Raw genomic sequence first — 24,690 nt, 5'->3', positions numbered from 1 at the left:
ACTGTGAGGCCAGAGTGCTGCACTGACAACCGCTGTGAGGCCAGAGTGCTGCACTGACACCCACTGTGAGACCAGAGTGCTGCACTGACAACCACTGTGAGGCCAGAGTGCTGCACTGACACCCACTGTGAGGCCAGAGTGCTGCACTGACACCCACTGTGAGGCCAGAGTGCTGCACTGACACCCACTGTGAGGCCAGAGTGCTGCACTGACATCCACTGTGAGGCCAGAGTGCTGCACTGACACCCACTGTGAGGCCAGAGTGCTGCACTGACACCCACTGTGAGGCCAGAGTGCTGCACTGACAACCGCTGTGAGACCAGAGTGCTGCACTGACAACCACTGTGAGGCCAGAGTGCTGCACTGACAACCACTGTGAGGCCAGAGTGCTGCACTGACAACCACTGTGAGGCCAGAGTGCTGCACTGACAACCACTGTGAGGCCAGAGTGCTGCACTGACAACCACTGTGAGGCCAGAGTGCTGCACTGACAACCAGTGTGAGGCCAGAGTGCCGCAGTGACAACCACTGTGAGGCCAGAGTGTCGCACTGACAACCACTGTGAGGCCAGAGTGTCGCACTGACAACCACTGTGAGGCCAGAGTGTCGCACTGACAACCACTGTGAGGCCAGAGTGTCGCACTGACAACCACTGTGAGGCCAGAGTGTCGCACTGACAACCACTGTGAGGCCAGATTGCCGCACTGACAACCATTGTGGTCCTTTTTAAATCACTTGGTCTCTCTAGGCTGGAATGCCTCTGTACATTAACATCCCAATTCAAGGCAGGTGAAATTGCAGATCTAGAGAGTGTACAGAGATCCTTTACTGCACGTATAAGTTCTGTCAAGCACCTTAACTACTGGGAACGCTTGGAAGCACTTGACTTGTACTCACTGGAGCGCAGGCGAGAGAGATACATCATAATCTTCACCTGGAAGATCCTGGGGGGACTGGTCTCTAATCTGTACACAGAAATCACTCCCTACGAAAGCAAAGCCTTGGCAGGCGATGCAACATCCCCCAAGTGAAAAGTAGGGGCGTTATTAGCACACTAAGAGAAAACACAATAAGTAACCAAAAAAAAAAGGCACAATACCGTGACTGGAACGATACACAACCCGCACATAAAAGAGAGAAGCTTGTGACGACGTTTCGGTCCGACTTGGACCATTTACAAAGTCACACAATAAGTGTCCGGGGGCCGAAGATTTTTCAACAACTTCCCACCAGCCATAAGGGGAATTACCAATAGATCCCTGGTTGTCTTGAAGAGGGAGCTGGACAGATGCCTAAAGTCAGTGCCAGATCAGCCGGGCTGTGGTTCGTTCGTTGGACTACGTGCGGCCAGCAGTAACAGCCTCGTTGATCAGACCCTTATCCACCAGGAGGCCTAGTCATGGACCGGGCCACGGGGGCGTTGATCCCCGGAAATTCTATCCAGGTGGGCTCCAGGTAGGTAGGGACAGCAGGTGCCTTAAGGAAACACGTCCTAAGGTTTCCACCCGTACCGGGGCTCGATCCCCTGTGGAGAGAGCGGAGTGCGCTAGCAATCCAGCTGCGGGACACCTCAGATCAATTAATAAAAAAGTATAGCAAGAGTTTCCTGAAAAGTAAACCTGTGTCCTTTGTGTATTTTTTTTTTCTGACCAGCCATGTTATGGTTTTGTAGTTCATCTGGCTGCTAGCAGCAAGATTCTGCTTGATCAGGCATGTCACGGGTCGTGTTCTCGTCCGGATGCGCGGTATCTCATGCTCATCTGTAACCTCATCTAAGGTGGAATTGTAGATCTATACTGACTTATTGATTCAGCCTAGACTGTTGCTGGGTGGGAGGGTGGAGAGGGGGAGTGTGGCCCCTGTGTGAGGGGGGGAAGTGTGGCCCCTGTGTGAGGGGGGGAAGTGTGGCCCCTGTGTGAGGGGGAAGTGTGGCCCCCTGTGTGAGGGGGAAGTGTGGCCCCCTCTGAGGGGGAAGTGTGGCCCCCTGTGTGAGGGGGAAGTGTGGCCCCTGTGTGAGGGGGAAGTGTGGCCCCTGTGTGAGGGGGAAGTGTGGCCCCTGTGTGAGGGGGAAGTGTGGCCCCCTCTGTGAAGGGGGAAGTGTGGCCCCTGTGTGAGGGGGAAGTGTGGCCCCTGTGTGAGGGGGAAGTGTGGCCCCTGTGTGTGAGGGGAAGTGTGGCCCCTGTGTGAGGGGGGAAGTGTGGCCCCCTGTGTGAGGGGGAAAGTGTGGCCTCTGTGTGAGGGGGAAGTGTGGCCCCTGTGTGAGGGGGAAGTGTGGCCCCTGTGTGAGGGGGAGATGTGGCCCCTGTGTGAGGGGAAGTGTGCCCCCTGTGTGAGGGGGAAGTGTGGCCCCCTGTGTGAGGGGGAAGTGTGGCCCCTGTGTGAGGGGGGAAGTGTGACCTCTGTGTGAGGGGGAAGTGTGGTCTCCTGTGTGAGGGGGAAGTGTGGCCCCTGTGTGAGGGGGTAGTGTGGCCCCGTGTGTGAGGGGGAAAGTGTGGCCCCTTGTGTGAGGGGGAAAGTGTGGCCCCTTGTGTGAGGGGGAAAGTGTGGCCCCTTGTGTGAGGGGGAAAGTGTGGCCTCTGTGTGAGGGGGGAAGTGTGGTCCCCTGTGTGAGGGGGAAGTGTGGTCCCTGTGTGAGGGGGAAGTGTGGCCCCTGTGTGAGGGGGAAGTGTGGCTCCCTGTGTGAGGAGGAAGTGTGGCCCCTGTGTGAGGGGGAAGTGTGACCCCCTGTGTGAGGGGGAAAGCGTGGAAGTAAGGAGTTGAGGTATGGAAAAGAGTAGATAGCTGAGGTGTGACAGTGATGGAAGGTAGGTAGGAGAATTTTCACTCCGTCCCGATAAGATGACTATTGTCAGCCTGTTGAGGCAGGGATGGTAAAGCAGAAGGCTCTCTTCCCAATTTTCACCCCTTTCCGGCCACTGCCGGTATAAAACGTGGTAAAAATTAACATAATGCACTGGAAAAATGGCAGTGGACAGTGTGTGTGTGTAAGAGAGAGAGGGGGGGAGGAGTGTTATTTGTGTATAGAAGGTATGGCTGTTTAAGCTTGTATTTAACTGACTCACGAAATCGTAATGACACTATTGCAAACAAACCATACCACGGGTGGAGTTTGAACCCGCGGTCAGAGAGTCTCAAAACTCTGTAAAAACTTGCATTTGTGGTCACAGTGGTGCCTATGCTAACCTTTCTATGGTGTAGAAATATACCTAGTTGGATGAATCTTATTGAAGCTAGCTGGCCCAGTGGCTAACGCGACGGTCTAGAGTTTTGACCGCGAATTCAATCCCCACCCGTTTTATGGCTTGTATTTAATTTTGTTTAACCTCAGATAAAACAGGAGGAAGAATAAGAGGAGGAGGACTGTAAACAGAATGAGAAGCATGAATAGAAGGAGAGGCACGAACCAGAGAGGACGAAGAGGAGGGTGAACAAGAGAGGACGAACAAAATGAGAAAAGGGGGGGGGAGGAATAGGGAAGGAGTGAAACAAGGCTGGCGCTTGTCAGTGTTGCTGTCAGACATCAGTAGACAGTGGAAGGAGGCACGAGGCTGGCGGGAGTGTTGTTGAACCTGCTCGTTACTGTACCTGCTCATTCCACCACTGACTTGTTACTCGTAACGGAGTCGTCCTGTTGTTAGTGATCATTTAAAGTGTGTTTCCCTGAGTGTTATAACCGGTGATGGCTGCTAGTGTTGTGGCCGAGGCTTACCTGTTGTTACCAGCTGCCAGTGTTGCGGCCGTGGGTCACCCATCACTGCTAGTGTTGAAGCCGTGGGTCACCCATCACTGCTAGTGTTGCAGCCGTCCGTGGCACACCCATCACTGCCAGAAGTGTCGATCAATAAGAACTGGGATTTATCGGGTGTCCACCGGATTATTGGTGATGGAGGACGTTGTTATCGCTACCTTTATTGACGCCACTCGCTGATTGCGTATCAAGCCTCCTGGAATCCTCTGTTCGCTATTCTTCTTTTTATTGGCGTTATCGGCGCGTGAGGTGATGGTGGTGGACCACTACTGTTTAGTCTGGCCTGTAAACGGCTTTCCTATTTGTGCGTCTCAGGAACTGTTGTTGTGACGGTACTGTCCATGGTTCCTGAGATCATCGCCGGATCAACCAGGCCTTGGTGGATATAAAGGTCAGGGGACCACCAGCAGCAGCAGCATGGTTGACCATGCAAGCACCAGACGAACCTGACCTATGGCCGGGCTCCCAGAGTAGAAAAACTCATCGAAGATAGCAGATAGTCCCCGCGGCTCCGTTCAAACCCAGATTGTGTTGAGGGTGTGGTCAGTCAGTCAGCAGATTGTTGGTAATTTAGACACATTTGCAACACTTGGGTATCTTTATTGAGGAAACGTTTCACCACATAGTGGCTTCATCAGTCCTCTACAAAGAAGGATGGTGAAGATCAGAAGGAGTTTGAGGTAATCAGTCCCTCAGCCTGATTATTGTTGAAACGTTTCACCAATTGAAAAATAAACACATAAGCAGTATAATGTGATCCTTTATCGACAAAGTTTCGCCCACGCAGTGGGTTTTATCAAGTCACAAAGTCATTTACTTCTAAAGATACCCAACTGTTGCACATGTGTCTCAATCCACAACGCCGGATGCCGTACTGCCGACAATAGTAAAAAAAAAAAAAAAAAAAAAAGGACACTTATGTTGTAGAATAAACTTATGTCTGGATAACGTTTCGCTTTGTTTAGATCTCCGTGTAAAGTTCTGCACTGAGCGAAACGTTGTGCCAGTAAAAGCGTGCAAGGGTGAAATAACTCTCGAAACCTAGACTCTGGTGCCACGGACCTGGTAAGCGTATACGAGGATCCTTGGAGGCCCCGTAATGCATTAGTTTTAAATCCTTTATGTTTCTGTTCAAACATATTACTCAAGCCTTAAGACTTTTTCTAATTATACTAATTTCGAGCTGGGGCCATTAAGGCAGATTTACTAGCCTTTTTTTTATGGGTTTTTGATAGAAGTTTAGGTGAGGATATTGATTCGCTGAAGTGAAAATGGTTACATGATGGAGAGCTGTGCCAGGAGCAGCAAGATCTTGTACGGTGAACGGTGAGAGCTGTGCTGGGAATTACGAAACCCCGTACCGGGAACAGCGAGACGTTGCACCAGGAGCCACGCGCACTGAACCACAGGACCATTAGTAGGGTACATCCAGCCGGATCAAGCAGTGCCGGTAACCAGTTGGGCTGCGTCAAACAATCCGTGCAGGTGAAACTTGAGTACCGGGACTACACTTGGAGCTAGTCGTACCGGTAGCGTGGAGTGGGAGGTGACAGTATACCTGGAAGGCTGGCGGTACAGTAGCTTGTCCAGAGTTATAGTTGCGACGTGTGTGTGACGTTGCCGGTAGCTGCAAGTACGGCTATCACCGGTAAGTTGTGTAAGATTGAACATTAAAATAGTATAAAATACCGACAGGTTGTTAGGTAAGACACATATGCAACAGTTAGGTATCTTTATTTCGAAACGTTTCGCCTACACAGTAGGCTTCTTCAGTCGAGTACAGAAAAGTTGATAGAAGCAGAAGATACTTGAAGACGATGTAATCAGTCCATCACCCTTAAAGTTTTGAGGTGGTCAGTCCCTCAGTCTGGAGAAGAGCATTGTTCCATAGTATGAAACAATATGGAGATGAAGTGACAGGATGGAGCCTTATATAGCGCCAAGAGGTGAGATTTGGCTGGATTTGAGAGGGACCTGACCTCCCAACATCTGAGTTCTTACCTCTTCTAGTGACCTACGTCTCACCTCTTGGCGCTATATAAGGCTCCATCCTGTCACTTCATCTCCATATTGTTTCATACTATGGAACAATGCTCTTCTCCAGACTGAGGGACTGACCACCTCAAAACTTTAAGGGTGATGGACTGATTACATCGTCTTCAAGTATCTTCTGCTTCTATCAACTTTTCTGTACTCGACTGAAGAAGCCTACTGTGTAGGCGAAACGTTTCGAAATAAAGATGCCTAACTGTTGCATATGTGTCTTACCTGTGTAAGAATGGTATATAATACCGACAAGATGAAATTAAGACACGTGTGCAACATCTGGGTATGTAGATGAATGGTTCAGAGAACCGACATGTTGATAAATTAGACACATGTGCAACTCTTGGGTATCTTTATTGAGGAAACGTTTCGCCACACAGTGGCTTCATCAGTCCATACGTAGGAGAAACTTGGGATCTTAATACTTAGGAATTCTTTGCTTGCCTAATTCTTGGGCACGACCTACTTCCACATTGAACAAATGTGACACGACCTATGACTGCTGCACCTCTCCTGCCATACGGTTTATAAGCTGCTTCTCCACTGATATGCCGTATTCTATTCAAGATTGATGGACTGAACACATCGACTCAAGGTTGAGGGACTGATTACCTCATTCTCCTCCTGTTCTTCAAGTTTCTCCTACGTATGGACTGATGAAGCCACTGTGTGGCGAAACGTTTCCTCAATAAAGATACCCAAGAGTTGCACATGTGTCTAATTTATCAACATCTGGGTATCTTTATTGTAGACTCTTCGCCATCCGGTAACTTGGAGTGCCTATGGCAGGAGACCGTAGCGGTAGCTGGAGGAAGCCTGGTGGTAGTCCCAGACCAGACGGCAGGGACGCCCTTCGGATATTTTCTATTGTAGATGTTTTTCTTAGGATTTTACACACATACACGTGTGTATGTGTGGGGGGTGTGAAGCTAGGACTTCAGACTTACGTTTCTTTTCTACTAAGAGCTGTCGGATGGTCATTTGGCTTAATATAACGAATAAAGAGACGTACTGAACAGAATATCTTTATATTTTGATCACGTTTTGCCCAGGCTTGCTCTTTCTCTTTTATGTGCTCTTTGCCAGCTTACCGACTTGTAGCCACGGTCACTAATACCTTGAACATCTGTTGGGTAAATGGACCTATAAAAACATAAGAAAGGAGGAACACTGCAGCCCATAGGAGGGACACTGGCCCATAGTAGGCAAGTCCTTCTCATACCCAAACATAAGAACATAAGAAAGAAGAAACACTGCAGCAGGCCTACTGGCCCATACGAGGCAGGTCCAAGTCTCCTACCGGCTTAAGCCAATGCCCCAACCTAGTCAGGTCAGGTCACATTCACATACGGAAGGAACACGGCAACTGACCTAGTAGCACAAGCTAATCAGGTCTATGTAAAGTAAAAGGACACAAGTGCAACTAATGTGACATTTATTGTGGCAACGTTTCGCTCTCCAGGAGCTTTATCAAGCCATTACAAACAATACATGGTACATTCTACAAGATTGATGGACTGAACACATCGACTCCAGGTTGAGGGACTGATTACCTCATTCTCCTCCTCTCCTTATGCCTTCCTCTTTGTATTGGACTGATGAAGCCACTGTGTGGCGAAACGTTTCCTGAATAAAGATTCCCATATGCTGCATAAGTGTCTCAATCTTCAATATTGTTGAAAGTTAAGACACATGTGCAACATCTGGATATCTTTATTGTAGACGTTTCGCCATCCAGTGGCTTTATCAATACAGATTCTAGGACATAATAGGAAGACAGTAGAACTATATACAAAAGATGAGGTAATCAGTCCCTCGGCCTTGGAGTTAGTGTTCACAGCATCGTGGTGGAGGAGAATCTGGAGCAAAGCAAAGCAAACAAGTTCAGGTAAGATCCCAATGTGATGAGCTGGGAAGACGGGACAGATGAAGAATAGCTCTGGAGAGGAGTGTTCTTAGAGAAACAGAGGCAGGGCTTAACCCAGCAGCTAAGGCGATCGTGGGGCAGACTTGAGAACAGGAATAGCAGGGACTGTTGCATCGAACTTGTGGTAGTTGAAGTCTTGAATCTTGAGTAGCTGGCAGCAGGCTAGGTCACATCAGAGGGTAGAACACATATGGGAGTTATAGGAGTAGCTGAGGAGGCAGGTTAGCAATGGAGCCATTTTCGAACTTTTTGAAGCTGCTTCTATGTAACTCCCATATGTGTTCTACCCTCTGATGTGACCTAGCCTGCTGCCAGCTACTCAGGATTCAAGACTTCAACTACCACAAGTTCAATGCAACAGTCCCTGCTATTCCTGTTCTCAAGTCTGCACCACGATCGCCTTAGCTGCTGGGTTAAGCCCTGCCTCTGTTTCTCTGACTAAGAACACTCCTCTCCAGAGCTATTCTTCATCTGTCCCGTCTTCCCCGCTCATCCCATTGGGATCTTACCTGAACTTGTTTGCTTTGCTTTGCTTTGCTCCAGATTCTCCTCCACCACGATGCTGTGAACACTAACTCCAAGGCCGAGGGACTGATTACCTCATCTTTTGTATATAGTTCTACTGTCTTCCTATTATGTCCTAGAATCTGTATTGATAAAGCCACTGGATGGCGAAACGTCTACAATAAAGATATCCAGATGTTGCACATGTGTCTTAACTTTCATATTGTCGGTATTTTATACCTTTCTTGCACAATATTGTTGTTGTTGGGGATAGCCAGGTTAGATACATGGATAGGGCATTCTGCTTGAAGGACAGGAGTAGGAGACAAAGGGTATGCTTTCCTGGGGCTGGGATGGAGGACATTGTTAGCCGGCTTGACAACATCATGAACGGTAATGGGATCAATCCTATTATTTGCCTCAGTGCTGGAGGCAATGATGTAGGCAAGCGTAGAAGTGAGGATTTAGTTAGAAAGTTCAGGACAGCTATAGACATGATTAGGAAGAAGGGGGGGGCGCCCTGTTATATGTGGCATTTTGCCAAGAAGAGGTGTTGGTAATGAATGGTTGTCCAGAGCAATTGGTATTAATTGTTGGCTGGATAAACACTGTAAGGATAATGCAGTACCATTCATTGACAACTGGGACAACTTCTATGGCCGAAATGACATGTATGCCAGGGATGGGGTTCACTTATCCAGGGCAGGTGTGGGTTTTCTTGCTAACTCAGTTGAGGGGGTTGTTAGGACTTTAAACTAGGATTAGTTAGAGGTATGGGTTTAGAAATGATTAATAATGAGTATGGATATATTGACTTATGCTCTGATATTAAGAATCTTAATAGTAACTGTCATGGAGTAACTCTGGGTAATGATAATTTCAGAAATTGTGTAAAAACAAAGATGAATAGGAAAAATGTGCAGAAGAAAAAACATATGATGGTATTTTATGCTAACAGTCGAAGTGCAAGAAATAAAATTAATGAACTACGTTTGGTAGCATGTGCTGGGAACTTTGATATCATTGCATTAACTGAAACGTGGTATGATTTAAAGAGTCGGGATATGACTGCTGAGTGTAATATTCAGGGATTTAAGTTGTTCAATGTGGATAGAAGTAATGGGAAGGGGGGAGGAGTTGCATTGTATGTTCGAGAAAATATTAATTGTTGCATAAAAACAGGTATAAAAATAGATGGAGCAGTAACAGAGTCTGTTTGGGTAGAGTTCGTGGAGGGTCAAGAAAAACTAATTCTAGGAGTAATATACCGACCTCCAGGCTTGGATCACGATAGAGGGAGACTTCTTTGGGACGAAATTGTTAGGGTTTCTGGACACAGTAACATAGTCATAGTAGGGGACTTTAACTTTAGCCAAATTGACTGGAATTCTTTGACAGGTAATCTAGAGTCCAGTGACTTCATGGAAACAGTTCAGGACTGTTTTCTGAAACAGAGTGTAACTGAGCCTACCAGGGGTAATAATTTGCTAGACCTAGTCTTGTCAAATAAGGAAACACTCGTGAATAATCTGGAGATCACTGAAGAGCTTGGCGCAAGTGATCACAAATCCATCACCTTTAGCATTAATTGGGAATGCAAGAATAATGATAATACAGTAAAAATCCCTGATTTTCGTTCTGCCGATTATAATGGACTTAGGGAACATCTGTCTAATCTTGATTGGGGTTATCTAGCTAATGATTTTATTGACGATAATCATACTTATGAATATGAAGGGATCTGCTTTTATGATTGTTTTCTTAATAATGTACACAGTGCCCAGAGTATATACATTCCCCAGAGAGAAATTAGGTCTAATAATAACGATCCCAAATGGGTTAACAGGAGGCTAAAGCATCTATTAGGGGAGAAAAGGGGAATTTATAGGCGCATCAGAAGAGGAGAGGTTAACCTTACTGACCAATATGTTCAGCTTAAAAGAGAAGTAAAAAAGGCGATTAGAAAGGCTAAACGTGACTATGAAATTAGAGTTGCTAATGAATCAAAGACTAATCCAAAGGGGTTCTTTCAACATTAAAATGGTATAAAATACCGACAGGTTGTTAGGTAAGACACATATGCAACAGTTAGGTATCTTTATTTCGAAACGTTTCGCCTACACAGTAGGCTTCTTCAGTCGAGTACAGAAAAGTTGATAGAAGCAGAAGATACTTGAAGACGATGTAATCAGTCCATCACCCTTAAAGTTTTGAGGTGGTCAGTCCCTCAGTCTGGAGAAGAGCATTGTTCCATGGAATGAAACAATATGGAGATGAAGTGACAGGATGGAGCACTTATATAGCGCCAAGAGGTGAGACGTAGGTCACTAGAAGAGGTAAGAACTCAGATGCTGGGAGGTCAGGTCCCTCTCAAATCCAGCCGTTCTCACTAGTAGAGGTTGTCGAAGTTGATTGTAGGTCTGTACCAAGATACCCTTGTGTTGACAAGACTAAGTCTAGCAAATTATTACCCCTGGTAGGCTCAGTTACGCTCTGTTTCAGAAAACAGTCCTGAACTGTTTCCATAAAGTCACTGTATTTATCTAACCTATTTTTAAAACTACACAACGTTTTAGCCTCTATAACTGTACTTGGGAGTTTGTTCCACTCATCCACAACTCTATTACCAAACCGGTGCTTTCCTGTATTCTTCCTGAATCTGAATTTTTCCAACTTAAAACCATTGCTACGAGTCCTGTCTGTCTAGGCTAGAAGAGTTTCTTGCAGTTAAAAAATAAACACTGAGTTGCACGAATCTGAGCCTTGCCCAACCCCAAGGTGTCTGGTACAGCACTGGCAGGCGTATTGCAGCAGGCGGTGGCTAGCCTATACAGTTGATGATTGAGACACATGTGCAACAGTTGGGTATCTTCATTATTGAAACGTTTCGCCTACACAGTAGACTTCTTCAGTCAGATACAGAGGCAGCAGGTGTAGTAATGAAATGAAGATGTAATCAGTCCATCAACCTTCGAGAAATAGCATTTGAGGTGGTCAGTCCCGCAGCCTGGAGGAGAGTTCAGGTCCATGATCTGGAACAACATCGTTCCAGACCATGGAGCTGAACTCTGGAGCGATATCATTCCAGACCATGGAGCTGAACTCTTCTCCAAACTGCGGGACCGATCACCTCAAATATTATGAATCTGTTTGACTGAAGAAACCTACTGTGTAGGCGAAACGTTCCAGCAATACAGATACCCAACCGTTGCACATGCGTCTTAATCATCAACTTGTCAGTATTTTATACCACTGTCAACAAAGCGTATACAGTGCTGGCGACTGTCGCCTCAGAGATACACCCACTCGTGTTTACCATCCTCAGATATACTGATAACGTTGATAAGCGCGCACGCTTATCAGCTTCTTCTTCTTGATGCGCCGGTACTCTCCCGGCTTATCAGCCTATGAACATTTCATGTCCCTCCTTCCCACAACCCATTCTCGCACTACGAGTGACACTCTTACAGACTTCAATGTTTACTTAGCCGAAGCGTGGGACAAGCATGTCTGTCTTGTTTTCTCTTTGTTTGTGTGTAGTTAAATTACGTTTTTTTTTCCTAGGCTCATGTAAGTTAACTGAAGTCTTCGGTGGAAACTGTTGGAGAATACCTCAGGTTTATTAATACACAGTTCATCAGATTTTGTTTGTTTTTTATGGGTTTAGTCACACACACACACACACACACACACACACACACACACACACACACACACACACACACACACACACACACACGAGAGAGAGAGAGAGAGAGACAGATACAATTGTGTAGGGTTTCGTAGTGTAAGAACTTTGGATTTCCTAGAATTATAGCGGATTTAAGGGCGTGTTTTGTGTGAGGGGTGGGTGAGGGAGACAGGCGAGCCGTGGTGAGCTTAGCAGTAGTATAAGCACCAGGTAGGCTTCACCAAGTGATGTTGATACACTTGTGTGGCGGCACGGCCACCGGGGACTCGACTAATTTTTTTTTTTCATCCTGCTGATGGCCAGACAACCTATAATCGTTTTGTTTAAGTAAAAAAAAAAAAGAGCCCAGGAAAAGAAGTCATATCGTCTAAAAATCTAATTTAACCTGACCTAGCCTAGCTTAAATTATTCCAACCAACGTAAGCTAACCTAAATTTTTGTGTGTGACTTTTACTACCTTTATAACCTGTCACGTTGAAGATTGAGACACTTATGCAACATATGGGAATCTTTATTCAGGAAACGTTTCGCCACACAGTGGCTTTATCAGTCCGATACAAAGTAGAAAGGCGTAAGGAGAGGAGGACTTCCAGGTAATCAGTCCCTCAGCCTGGAGTCTGTGTTCAGTCCATCAATCTTGTAGAATGTACAGCACAGGGCCGTAGACGTGGCTTATATACTGTAGTGAGGTGAGGCGAAGCAGGAGGAGGTGAGGTCATAGTGGTATCATCCACTAGTCGAAGTAGGTCTTCGTCCAAAGGTTGGACAAGTGTTGAAGAATTCTTTGTAACAAGATCCCATGATACTGCAGTATCAGACAGTTGTGATGAATGGTTTGAAAAACCGACAAGTTGAAGATTGAGACACTTATGCAACATATGGGAATCTTTATTCAGGAAACGTTTCGCCACACAGTGGCTTCATCAATCCGATACAAAGTATCGGCCTTTCTACTTTGTATCGGACTGATGAAGCCACTGTGTGGCGAAACGTTTCCTGAATAAAGATTCCCATATGTTGCATAAGTGTCTCGGTCTTCAACTTGTCGGTTTTTCAAACCATTCATAATAACATGTCACCATGGCTACTAGGCTTGGCCAGTCTGGTCTGAGACCAGTCTGATTTTAGCTGCTTGTGGCTTGTAGATGAATGGTTCAGAGAACCGACACGTTGATAAATTAGACACACGTGCAACTCTTGGGTATCTTTATTATCAATAAAGATACCCAAGAGTTGCACATGTGCTTGTGGCTTGTCGTACAACCCACTGATCCCGGCTGATCAGAAAGTTTGGAACAACTGGTATATTTTTTCTCGTGAAGATTCCTCCTATGATTCAGTTTTTAATGTTTTCTGGTGAGTATATATTACTGGGGTTTTGTTGTACAGTGCCCTCGGATGAATATATATTACTGGGATTTTGTGTTGTACAGTGCCCTCGGATGAATATATATTACTGGGATTTTGTGTTGTACAGTGCCCTCGGATGAATATATATTACTGGGATTTTGTGTTGTACAGTGCCCTCGGATGAGTATATATTACTGGGGTTTTGTGTTGTACAGTGCCCTCGGATGAGTATATATTACTGGGATTTTGTGTTGTACAGTGCCCTCGGATGAGTATATATTACTGGGATTTTGTGTTGTACAGCGCCCTCGGATGAGTATATATTACTGGGGTTTTGTGTTGTACAGTGCCCTCGGATGAGTATATATTACTGGGGTTTTGTGTTGTACAGCGCCCTCGAATGAGTGTATATTACTGAGGTTTTGTGCTGCAAGCGTGTTTAGTGTCCAATGGGGAGTTAAATTTTAATGTATCAAACTCTAAATAACTGGTACGTGCCAGCACTCTTGAGTCCAATACGTGCATGTGGCACATTATACTTTACGGCCTGCCCGCTGCACGTAGGATGCTGAACACCTTCACTGTGGCCTCCCCAGCCTCCCATCTACACTGCCCACACCACAAGTGTTGACTCTCCACGTAGCTCTGCAGCCACTTAGGTGTTGTCGCGCACACTTTCCCATCAACCTGTTTCTCCTCACTTAGCCTCGTCGGCCATCTCCACTTGTCCACCTCACCCATTTCGCACAGTGAAAGTACCAGTATTTCTCTGTTTGTCTTGTTCTCCTAGAGCTAGACCATGATAATAAAACCTTAGTATCACAACCGCAATGGTCAGATTTCAAATCTTGGCTACATTTGCCACTGTTCACCGAGCAGTAAGTAAGTACCTGAGTGTTAGTTGACTCCTGTGAATCAAATCCTAGGGTGGGCTCTACCAGGGAGGCGTCTTGATGTTGGTGAAATGCTGTTGATCCATGGAATTGGAGCTGTTCTCTAATTCTTTGATTGAAACCTGATTGTCTAGCATTACCCAGAGGCTTTATGCCACTTATGTTTACCACTCCCCACAAAATTTAACAGTTATAAGGAAGACAACTGAAGGAGCGCACCGGAAGTAAACTACAATGCTGGGCTTTCTTGGATGACTATCCCTGTGAGAAAAGTAAGAGAAGTGTTCTCGAGTGTAGAGACGAACCGTGGGACTGTAGCTTGGGGCTGGCTATTAACTATCTAATAATTTTCCTCTTGGTATCTGCAAACTGAGGCCTACACCACCCAACCCCATGTGGGGTGGCATGTGGGGGAAAGACTGGTGTGTGGTTGGCATCCTTCTAGCCTCTCAGTGTCTCCCTGGTGCCTACACACTACCATTCTCACTACCATACTCTGAAGACTTACGCTACTTCTGTTGTTGCTGCCTTTGCAACATTGCACAGCTCCTGATGACGCACTGAGAAGTGTGAAAGTACTTGAGCTAAAGATTCCCCCCCCCTTCCGTGGTTTGTCTTGAAATTGAAATGTTTATTTCTCTGTAATTCTTCAATGGGTGGTTTACATGTTATAGAACAATTACAAAGAAGGCCGCTAGCAAGCCTAGGCATTTCGGGCAGACTAATAATAATTCTTATTCTATATTACAAATTACAGATGATTAAATGGATTTACTTATAATAGTGAGGTAGTTCAAATTTGCATTGTTAAGATCGCCTGTCTGCGATTGTTTTACACACACACACACACACACACACACACACACACACACACACACACAAACACACACACAAACACACACACAGAAACACACAAAAACAAACACACACACACACACACACACACACATATATATATATATATATATATATATATATATATATATATATATATATATATATATATATATATATATATATTATGCAATAATATCACAGTAAACAGGTGATTTTAAAATATGCAAAACAACCACTGTGAAAGAGTAGTGAAATTCCAAGCGCTTTTGTGACTACTGCAGAAATCGCGAACAAGCGATACAAGACGCAAAACAACCACGGAGGGAGTTGAATGATAGCTCTAGGCCTTGTTGCAATCATCACATCAGGAGCTTGCAGTATTGTAGAATAGAGGAGGTCCAAGCAAACACGATCACAGTACGCGCCCTTGCTGGAGGAAGGGCGCGGGAACGGCACTGTCACCCTACTGTCTCATCTCTCAGCCCCTGAAGCATTCATGCGTCTTCCAGGGCAGATAGTCTATGAACGCAAGAAACGTCGTAATGAATGTATATCAATGAATAAACAAAACAGTGAACGAGGATTCGACTTGTGGGTTACAGCGCTGGACCTGCTACTTGCATGTACCATGGTTCGAGTCTGCGTCCTTGTTTCTGTTCATTCGTTATGTATTTATGCAAGTAGTCACAGCAGTGGCGGCGGCGGCGGTGTATTCATTCCTAGTGTACAGTCAAGTCTGAGATGAAAGACTTTTGCCTCATTGTATTTTTATAACACCATTGTGAGAGGGTGCCAAGCGAGTAGCCTTTGTGATGTGAGTGAGTGCCAGCCAAACTGTGTAGCTGTTGCCTTTGTTGCCAGGAGAGGTACTTTAGGGTGGAAGGGGGAGGGGGCTGTAATGGCCCCCTAGTGAGCGTGCTCTTTAACACGTTTTGGCTCTGCGAATTGTTTATTACAGGTGATAGGGCTGTATCATCTGTAATAAACTTACGGCGACGTCTGAGTTCGTCCTGGACCAATGTAACGTTATAACCGTGACTTTATTCTTTATGTTCTAATTGATTTGTTTGTCAGGGAGGGGAAGGGGGTCGAGTCCAGGCTCGGGCACGTCAAGATTTTTCTATCTTTGCACTATTTTTTTTCCTGTGTGTCACTGAAACAGTCTCAAGAAAGACACGTGAGCAAACATGAGGACACGTTGAGAAAATGTGATTAGCAGGACCATGGAAGAGATGGGAAAGAGGAAGAGGAGGAGTGGAAAATGAGCAAATACATTATGATATTCGTAAAATAATCTCTGTACTGATATATACTAGGATAGGAGATTAGGGTTATTGGTACCCGGGATTACTGTGTTCCGTCGCACTGCTGATGATACAATGATACAATGTTTATAAAGAAATGGATGATATATGATTGCATACAGAAAGCCCATGGTTATGCAAAGCATTTCGGACAAGCCTAAGCCAAACTAAAGACCTGTAGCATTTTCTAATAGATGTCCCAGTGTTTCTTTTACGTGTCTTTTTAAACCAGGCGTGGGCAGCAAGTACCAAGGTTTATACCAAGGTTTGGGCTTTGTTTTAATAATCTCTGTTAAACCATTTTCAAAATGCTTGTCATCCTCCTCCGTTCATATACATATTACTGGTTCCTTGAGCTTCTACTTGCCTTCTTTTGTCTTTTTTGTTCTCTATTTCCCATACATGCTGTTTTGCTCCCTGCATTGCCCTTTCACGCAGCTCTGGTCTAACCAATGGCTCTCTCTCTGTTGTGTATATATTTTTTCGTGTTTGCTATGACTCCGATTTTACAGTACTTTATCTTAGTCTTTCCCACATCTCCTGGGTTCTCTTGTCTTCCAGATTCTTTTTCTCCGTATATTTCTGTCGTGTTTCTTATTCCTTTAAAGAGTGCAGACATAGCTCCTTTACATAAGGGAGGTAGTAGAGCACTAGCTAAAAATTACAGACCAGTAGCCCTAACTTCTCACATCATAAAAATATTCGAAAGAGTGATGAGATGGCAGATTACAAATTTCATGGACCAGCATAACCCGAACCAGCATGGTTTTTAGAGCAGGACGATCGTGCCTGTCACAGCTACTGAACCATTATGACAGAATTATGGAGGCATTGGAAGACGACCAAAACGCAGATATGATTTACACGGATTTTGCAAAGGCGTTTGACAAATGTGATCATGGAGTGATAGTGCACAAAATGAGGGCCATGGGCATTACGGGGAAGGTAAGCAGATGGATTTTCGGGTTCCTAACAAACACAACACAAAAAGTAGCAGTGAACAGGGCAAGATCCAGTATCAGAGAGGTCAAAAGCTCAGTGCCCCAAGGCACTGTCTTGGCACCTCTGCTGTTTCTCATCCTCATAGCAGATATATATAAAAACACGCGGCACACTTTTGTATCATCATTTGCAGATGACACTAAAATAAGCATGAAAGTCATTACGGTAGACGACACTGAAAAATTACACTAAGACATAAGCAGGGTTTTCCAGTGGGCAGTGGAGAACAACATGACGTTCAGTGGTGATAAATTCCAGCTGCTTAGGTATGGAAAGAATGAAGAACTCAAAAGGAGCACTATATACAGCATTCAAGAAGGTCACCAAATAGAACGTAATGATCATGTAAAGACCTGGGAATAATTATGGCACCTGAACTCTCTTTTAAAGACCATAACAAGACAAAGATCACGACAGCCAGGAAGATGACGGGGTGGGTATTGAGAACTTTCAGAACAAGAGAAATAATGCCAATGGTGACACTTCAAATCACTAGTGCTCCCACATCTAGAATATTGCTCAGTGCTGACGGCCCCGTTCAAGTCTTGATGTTCAATGAGGACAAATTCCAACTACTCCGTTATGGAAAACTGGGAGGAGATAATAACTAGAACAGAGTATTCTACTGACTCCGGCCATACAATAGAGCGGAAAAATAATGTAAGGGACCTGGGAGTACTAATGTCTGAGGATCTCACTTTCAAGGATCACAACAGTGCCACGATCGCACGTGCAAAGAAAATGATAGGATGGATAATGAGAACTTTCAAAACGAGAGATGCCAAGCCCATGATGATCCTTTTCAAATCACTTGTTCTCTCTAGGCTGGAATACTGCTGTACATTAACATCTCCATTCAAAGCAGGTGAAATCGCAGATCTAGAGAGTGTACAGAGATCCTTTACTGCACGTATAAGTTCTGTCAAGCACCTTAACTACTGGGAACGCTTGGAAGCACTTGACTTGTACTCGTTGGAAAGCAGGAGGGAGAGATATATCATAATCTACACTTGGAAAATCTTGGAAGGAATGGTCCCAAATCTGCACACAGAAATCACTCCCTACGAAAGTAAAAGACTGGGCAGGCGATGCAAAATGCCGCCAATAAAAAGTAGGGGCGCCATTGGTACACTAAGAGAAAACACCATAAGTGTCCGGGGCCCAAAACTGTTCAACAGCCTCCCATCAAGCATTAGGGGAATTGCCAATAAACCCCTGGCTGCCTTCAAGAGAGAGCTGGACAGATACCTAAAGTCAGTGCCGGATCAGCCGGGCTGTGGCTCGTACGTCGGACTGCGTGCGGCCAGCAGTAACAGCCTAGTTGATCAGGCCCTGATCCATCGGGAGGCCTGGTCATGGACCAGGCCGCGGGGGCGTTGATCCCCGGAATAACCTCCAGGTAACCTGTACTAATTGGAGCAAAGGAGAGAGAGATGCGTGATAATATATACCCGGAAAGTACTCGAGGGCCTGGTCCCAAATCTACACATTGCCGTAACAACATACTGGAGTGGGAGATATGAGAGGAAGTGTAAAATAAACCCAGTGAGGAGCAGGGGTGCAGTGGGTACAATAAGGGAACACTGTAACAACATCCGGAGTCCCAGACTATTCAACATCTTACCAGAAGATATCAGAAACACGGCTGGAACAAGTGTAGAAACCTTCAAGAGGAAACCGGACAAGTATCTTCACCAGGTGCCAGATCAACCAGGCTGTGATGGATATGAGGGGCAGCGGGCCTCCAGCAGTAACAGCCTGGTTGACCAGACAAGCACCAGACGAGCCTGGCCCATGGCCGGGCTCAGAGAGTAGAGAAACCCTCGAAACTCTTCAGAGGTATATATAAGGTGTGTGTGTGTGTGTGTGTGTGTATGTGTACACTTATTTGTACTTACCTGTTTGTGGTTGCAGGGGCTGAGTCACAGCTTCTAGCGCCGCCTTTTCGCTGGCCACCACTAGGCCCACTCTGCCTGCTCCATGAGCTCTGTCGTATCTCTTCTTATAACTGTATGTGTGTCTGGAACATAAAATTCGCCCCTCAAGTGCTGTAACATGAGGCAGTGGCTCTGGTGGCCTGGTGGTTAACGCTCTCGCTGCACACGGCGAGGGCCTGGGTTCGATTCCCAGCCAGAGTAGAAACATTGGACGTGTTTCTTTCCACCTGTTGTCTATGTTCCCCATCAATAAAATGGGTACTTGGGTGTTAGTCGACTGGTGTGGGTCGCATCCTGGGACACTGACCTAAGGAGGCCTGGTCACAGACCGGGCCGCGGGGGCGTTGAACCCCGGAACTCTCTCCAGATAAACTCCAGTATAAGGGCGTAGGTGTATCTCTTGCGGTGATTGGTGTAATGTGGGCGTCCCGCGCTAAAATAAAGTCAAGGGTTGTAAAGAAAATGTAACTGTGTTGTGTTTATGAGGTGTGTAATTCTCTCTCTCTCCATCCCTTCATTTTCCTTTTTTTCTTTTGCCTTCTTCTCTTCTGACTTTCTCGCACCATAACCACCTTCATCTGAGTGAGTGATCTGGTTGGTAGGGTCTGGGAACAATGCTGATTCAATGGTTCATGAGAACAGATGTGAGACTCGTGCAGATGATAGTATTCGCGACCATGACTGAAGGCCGCCATCACTACTTCAGAATTATAACCGTGTCAATATCACCAGGGCTTTCAGCAGTGTAGGTGGTGCTGCAGTCACTGGTGGTGTTGCAGGTGTGATACGGTCACAGGTGGTGTTGCAGTTAGAAATTTGGCTCCGCCAGCATCCCTCTCATACGATCGTGTGAATTATGACTCCCATACTGTACCTCGCAGCTCAAGTAATGATCTTAGACTCACAACCGAAAGCTCCCTTGATCAAACTCTGAGTGGGGCGAGACATAGGGGCAAATTTCCTAACACCTGCTGCCCTGTTGCCTATCAGTAAGTAGATACCCAGGAGTTAGTCGACTGTTACAGTTGGCATCCTGGGCAAGGACCTCATAATGACACAAACATTGGAAATAGCCACTGTCTGACTATCTTGGGTAACACCAAGACTCTTCAACCCAACACTAACAGCCTGGTTAATCTGCCTTGTGAATAAGGTTCAAAAAAGTTGTTGGTAGGACAGAGAGAGAGAGAGAGAGCATCACCATTACCTCTACAGCATTGCATGTGCTTCACATCGCCAAGTAATCTCCCAGTGACATCTGTGGCGAGAGTTGTGCTGTCACCCCTTACTGCTCTCGGCTTTCTCTTGCTCCTCACAGCTCTCTAACTCCTCGCCCCTCTGCTCTCAATTCTCACTCCTCTCTGCCTCACTACAGTCTCCCTTCTTATTTTATTTCCTGTATTGGTTCTTTCTCTTCCTTTCTTTACTCCTTTTGTCCCTAGTTCTCCCCTTCTCCTTCATCTCCCTCCGCCGTAAGGAGTGAGCGCTTACCATAAATATTTTGAAAATAGAAGGTAAATCATGCCTTTCAAGGACAGGGGACGTCAGGAGTCTGACAGGTTTCAGTTACGAGAACTTTTAAAAGCAGAGACGCCACGTTGTGTCACTCTAGGTGTGTGTGTGTGTGACCAGTGACCTCTTTCTAGAATATTTCTTCCTCTCCCGGCTTAGGTCTTGGGTGTTAGGCCTTGGGTTAGGCCTCTCTGTTAATTGACTGGTCGATCAGGTGATTGTTGTTGTTGGCGGCGGCCTGCTTGTTGGCACATCCAGTCACAGCCTAGTCGATCAGTTATGACATGTGATGTGCAAAGTTTCAGAACATTTTATTTGTTATATGTTTCGCCCACTGTTTAAAAGGTGTTAAACAGTATCTGACTTGCATCGTTCTACTGCGCACAGTGGATGCCCGTTATCTGTTCGCACACCAACAGTTATCGCTTTTATCGTAGAATTTGTTTATTACCGTATCATATGTTATATCTAGTTATTTTTATTGATACAGAACACACTAACCTGACTTAACATAACCTAAGCTAATCCAAATTACATTAGTCTAGAAATTAGCTGCAAACTGTATATAAGAAATCCACATCGAATTTGCTAGGCTTCGTTCAGGCCTCTACAACACGTTTGTCCTCAAAGATATGTTAAATTATACCATTAGTTAAGAAAAGATCCCGGACTTTACCTTACGTAACAGACAAAACAAATGCTATAGTAATTATGGACAAGGTAGATTATAGTGGACAAAATAAACATGTTATTAGAAGACGGGGGGAACTTAGGTGCCCCTTAAAGTACTCTTGAGTACTCACTGGAGCGCACATTCCAGTGCGCTGAGTGCAACGTTTAAATTATTAAAATGCTCCCCTGAGGAAATTGATGACCTGTTTGATGATTAATGGTACATGATAATGTAATTTGTCCATGTTGGAGATTGATGACATAACGTGAGGGAGAAGCTCTGGAATTATAACTTTTAATAAGCACCAGCAACATCGTTATTATTATTATTATTATTATTATTATTATTATTATTATTATTATTAGTAGTAGTAGTAGTAGTAATAGTAGTAGTAGTAATAGTAGTAGTAGTAGTAGTAATAGTAGTAGTAGTAGTATTAGTAGTAGTAGTAGTATTAGTAGTAGTAGTAGTAGTATTAATAGTAGTAGTAGTAGTATTAATAGTAGTAGTAGTAGTATTAATAGTAGTAGTAGTAGTATTAAAGTTATTATTATTAGTAGTACTAGTAGTAGTAATATTGCAATTATTATTATTGCTAGTAGTATTACAATTATTATTAGTAGTTGTAGTAGTATTACAATTATCATTACATTAGTAGTATTGCAGTTATTTTTATTAGTCTTAATATTACTATATGGACCATTTTGTTTTCCTATGCTTAGATATTCCTCAGATAATGTGGATTTATTTATTTTTATTTTGTGGTTGTCTAAAAATGAACTCTGGTGTGTGTGTGTGTGTGTGTGTGTGTGTGTGTGTGTGTGTGTGTGTGTGTGTGTGTGTGTGTGTGTGTGCGTGCGTGCGTGTATGTGGAAGCCATCGGCGTTTTTTTTATTGGCTGTATAATTGAGAAAGTTGTTGTTTGTTGCAGGTTGGTGTATGTGGAGTGAGCAAGTTATAGTGGAAGAAGAGGGCGAGTAAATGGCCCTTTGAAAGAAAATGGTAAGTAGAGTGAATGGAAATGCCTTTGTTCCAGTTATTTGTTCCATGCCTCTGTTCTGTGCTTCTGTTCCAATCCTCTGTGCCATGCCTATGTTCTAATCCTCTGTTCCATGCCTCTTTTCCAATCCTCTGTTCCGATTCTGTCATGCCTCTTGTCCAATCTTTCCAATCCTCTGTTCCATGCCTCGGTTCCAATCCTCTGTTTTCTTCATGATTGAAGGAGCCTTTATGCTGGTGAAGGGCTCTTGATCCAAGTAATTCAGCCTTCCCCCTCTTTTCTCAGATCAAGATGCCGTATGACTCGTGCGGGTTCGGCTCTTCCCGTAAACTTAATCGCCAGTCCTCTGTTTCTTTCCTCCATTTCTTCTCTTACTATTTGGTTGCCTCTCTGGGAATATCATATTTGTTATGATTCCCCTGAGTTTCATCTGTGTAATGGACATATGTCTGAGTGTTGCTAGCTTTCAAAACTGCACTTTTGTTGATGACTCCATCAGCACTGGAGTGCTGAATTTGCTGCTCTCTCTCTCTCTCCCTGCTTTACTGGCATTCTCTTCATGTCTTGTGTCGTTTTGGGGCGATAATGGATGAGTCTTCTCCCTGGACTGGTAGATGAGGGGAGGGAAGGCAGAAGAGAGATGGGGGATGGAGTGTTGGATGATGGGAAGCTAGGAAGGGAGAGGGAAGGATGGAGAGTGGAAAGTTGGGGAGGGAGAGGGAAAGGTCAACTTGTAGTTGATTCTGGAGATCATCGTCTCTTCGTGTCAGTCCCAGATCAAGCTTCATATTAAGGTTATTATCATAACCATAATTTTTAAAAGGAGTAAGTCAGCGGAAGGTCTCGGTCAGATGACTAAAAGCTCCAGCGGTTGGTCATCATATGACTAAGACCCGCGTCAGGAAACGCTTGTCCTGTTTCCTGACAAACCTTACCTAACCTAAACCTCCTGGAGGATGGCTTCGTCAGTCAGGCTGTTGGTGTTGACAGCACGCACTCCAACAGCTGGTGTAGATCGAAGGAAAAAACAAGGGTGTAGATTCACGTGCTTGTCTGTTGTGTTTACTTGCAAATGAATACAAAAAAGTTTAGATAAAACTAAATATTAATGGGACATTCTAGCCAAAAGAATGAGACATGTGCAATATTTCGGGCTCTCTACCCAGGAAACGTTTCGCCAACTAGTGGCTAGCAAAACGTTTCGGTTTTCTAAACTACATCACAGTAAAAGTGTATATGAAGCTTCGTTTTTATTAGTGACTTTTGAAGGAAAAAAATCTAGGGAGGTTGTCAGCCGTGTTCCTTTATTCTGCGTTCTTCCAGCAAACTTCGAAACAGCAGCACTACGGTAGGCCTACTGGCCCATATTTATCCACACTGCCGGTGGTTTCAGAGGCATCTCACGATAGGAGATTTACGGCGGCAGTATCACTGCAGGTGTTGTGAGATGATAGGTGTTAGGATAAGACGGCAGACGACAGGTGTTGTCGGGTTAGATGACAGGTGGGCAGGAACGCAGTGTTATTGGGAGTTAGTTTCTGATGTGTAAGTCAGCATTTTTCAGACAGCTCCAGAGTCTGAAGTCTAGACTGATCCCTTCAGTTGAGTTGACCTTGATGGAAATAGTTGAGAGAGGGGGGGGGGAGGAGGAAGGAAGAAAAGATAGAAAGTGAGGAAGAGAACGCAGGAAGGGAGGAAGAGATGCAGAAGAGAAGGGAAGGAGTAGGCGTTAAGGAAGAAAAGATACTGGATAAAAAAAAAAACTGAGGGAGGAATAAAGGCAGGAAGAGAGGGAGGAAGAAAGGGGAAAGGAAAGGAACGAGGAGGAATTCGAACGTAAAAGGCAGGAAAATTGGGAGGGAAGGAGATATCGAAAGAGAAAGAAACGAAAAGAGGAAAGGAAGTGAGAAATAAAGGCAGGAAGAAAGGTAAGGAGCAAATAAGGAATTAAAGAAATGAGTAAGGGAGAGTGAGAAGAAAGGTAGGAAGAGGAGGAGGAATGAAGAAAGAAAAGTGAGGCAGGGATTAATCTCTCTGCTTCAAGGTTTGTCAAGAAACAGGACAAGTGTTTCCTGACGCGGGTCTTAAGTCATATGATGTATGGCAGCTGGAGCTTTTGGTCATCTGGCCGAGACCTTGACTGGCTTACCGCCTCCACCTCTTCAAAAATTATGGTTATCATTATATACGTTACGTTATCCGCTGTGAGTGTTGACACCTGCTGGCGGCCTTCACCCTCAAGCAAGACTCATTCTGACATTGTTCC

At 45.0% G+C, this 24,690-nt stretch overlaps 1 protein-coding gene across 13 annotated transcripts in view; it reads left to right on the top strand.

Annotated features, from left to right (window-relative positions):
• Positions 1-24,690, top strand: part of tty (tweety) — a 305,681-nt gene that overhangs the window by 72,658 nt on the left and 208,333 nt on the right. Inside the window, exon 2 of one of the 13 annotated variants that reach the window (XM_070089712.1) lies at positions 22,356-22,426. The exons of the other annotated variants lie outside the window; for them this stretch is intronic. The gene's annotated coding sequence lies outside the window, so the exon portion shown is untranslated. The remainder of the gene's footprint in view (positions 1-22,355; positions 22,427-24,690) is intronic. 13 annotated transcript variants of the gene reach the window in all.

This window comes from Cherax quadricarinatus, chromosome 29, assembly GCF_038502225.1.
Source record: "Cherax quadricarinatus isolate ZL_2023a chromosome 29, ASM3850222v1, whole genome shotgun sequence".
Taxonomy (NCBI): domain Eukaryota; kingdom Metazoa; phylum Arthropoda; class Malacostraca; order Decapoda; family Parastacidae; genus Cherax; species Cherax quadricarinatus.
The sequence above is the reverse complement of the archived record's forward strand: the minus strand, read 5'-3'. Positions and strand labels throughout refer to the sequence as shown.